Raw genomic sequence first — 1964 nt, 5'->3', positions numbered from 1 at the left:
TATGAAAACAGCAGTGCGAATTAGTTCCACACTTGGAATGCATGAATAATTTGAACTCGGATACATAATAGGGTCATCAGTTAATGTTTTTTAGTAAAAATAAAAAATATTGCTTTATATTTATAATTCACTTCTTTAAAAAGGTTCTTCAATGTCAACTTCCAATATTGACATAGCAACAGCGAAATTTTCCGTTTTCATTTGTGAAACTTCTCACTCTCTATTTTAATGTTTTCATTTCAAGTTTTAATTTCGATATTTGCAAACAACTACGATAAATTACTGAAAGAAATATTTACTAAGCAAGTGAGATTTTTTATAAATTGAAGTTTTCAAGGAAATTTATTTTCTGAACATCTTTTTATTATTGAATATTTAAAGTTCAGCTTGTTTAAATTAAAAACCACTTTCCAGATACAAAGCACCTCTGAATACTGCTCCAGTTCTTAAAAAAAAACAAAAAAACAAGAGATAAAATATAGATATAAATACATATAAATTCATAGAATCATGTGGCTATCACATAAAGCTCTTCTAGCAGACTCAACTAACAGACCACAAAGTAATCCAATACATGAAAAAGACTGCAAAACAACCGTAATTCACCTCCCATACTTCCTGACATTTTATGTTTACAGACACACACACATGCATACAAAAATGATATCTAGATACACACATGCACATATGCATATACTCTAAGACTGATATATAAATAGAGAGACAAACTGATAGATGGATAAATCATGCCCCACTTCCTAGCACCACATTCTGAGTACCCTTAGCAGCATAATAGAGTAACATAAGTGACAAGAGCAAAGTCACTCTGAATTCCATTTTGCATGAAGGAAATACTGAATGGGAAAGTCGTAACTCTGAATAAAATTCTGGTGTTGATGTAGACTGCAGAAGCCACAGTGAAGGAACGGGGATTCTTCTGAAGGAACATTACTTGACAGGGTTTGTAGCTTGGAGACGAGGGAGTCTCTCCAGGTCAAGCAACTACTTGTATACTGCGAGAGGTCACAGCTCCAGTACAACAGAGATTAAAATGCTACAGAAAAGAATTGTAGGAGAGATTCTTTAAGCTGAGACAACTGTCAGGAGATGCAGGGGTAAAGGTAGACCAAGAATGAGATAACTGTATAGTATCCATAGTCTCAGTTGGTTGTGCAGGGAACCCAGCCAAAAAGTGTAATGATGGTTGCTTCTGGCAAAACCCTATAGAGAAAGTGCCTGAGGACTTTACCATTAGCAACCCTCCTAGAAACAGTGGAGGGAGAAAGTGGATGAATAAAAGGAATGCAAGGGAAGTGGCTGGACCATCATGGATAATGAATGAAATGCTGAAAATAAATGCTGGAGTAGCCATTGACATTATTCACATAGTCAGACAGGTGGTACAAGGAATTATCATAGCCAAAGCCTGGTGTAACAGTAACATCAGTTGCCACAAAGTAGAAACAACTACAGAGATATCAAGCTGATGGAATAAAATTATGAAAGAAACAGCAAAGGTGATAGAACAATTCATTAAAAGAAGTATCAACTGAGATTAAGATGCAGTTTGAGCTTGTAGCAGATCAGACTACAATCAATGCCCTCTTTCTAGTAACAAAACAACTGCAAGGAAAGTTCTGAACTAAAAATTATCCACAATAACTAGAAATTGTTACCTGGAGAAGAGCTTTGATAATAACGAAGTCTATTCTTTCAATTGCTCAGATGCTTCCTGATTCCATTAAGTAGAGGTGGCAAGATGGTAGAATTGTTAGCACATAGGCGTAGGAGTAGCTGTGTGGTAAGTAGCTTGCTTACGAACCACATGGTTCCGGGTTCAGTCCTACTGCGTGGCACCATGGGCAAGTGTCTTCTACTATAGCCTTGGGCCGACCAAAGCCTTGTGAGTGGATTTCGTAGACAGAAACTGAAAGAAGCCCATCGTATATATGTACATATATATG

General features: G+C 36.4%; 1 long non-coding RNA gene across 1 annotated transcript; it reads right to left on the bottom strand.

Annotated features, from left to right (window-relative positions):
- Positions 1-68: 68 nt before the first annotated feature.
- On the bottom strand, positions 69-1949 carry LOC106878379 (uncharacterized). The gene is made up of 2 exons (XR_001410499.2): positions 1677-1949; positions 69-445 (listed from the first exon to the last, which is right to left on the bottom strand). It is a non-coding gene; the product is annotated as an uncharacterized LOC106878379 (long non-coding RNA).
- Positions 1950-1964: the final 15 nt, after the last annotated feature.

This window comes from Octopus bimaculoides, chromosome 23, assembly GCF_001194135.2.
Source record: "Octopus bimaculoides isolate UCB-OBI-ISO-001 chromosome 23, ASM119413v2, whole genome shotgun sequence".
In the NCBI taxonomy this organism is placed as follows: Eukaryota; Metazoa; Mollusca; class Cephalopoda; order Octopoda; family Octopodidae; genus Octopus; species Octopus bimaculoides.
The sequence above is the reverse complement of the archived record's forward strand: the minus strand, read 5'-3'. Positions and strand labels throughout refer to the sequence as shown.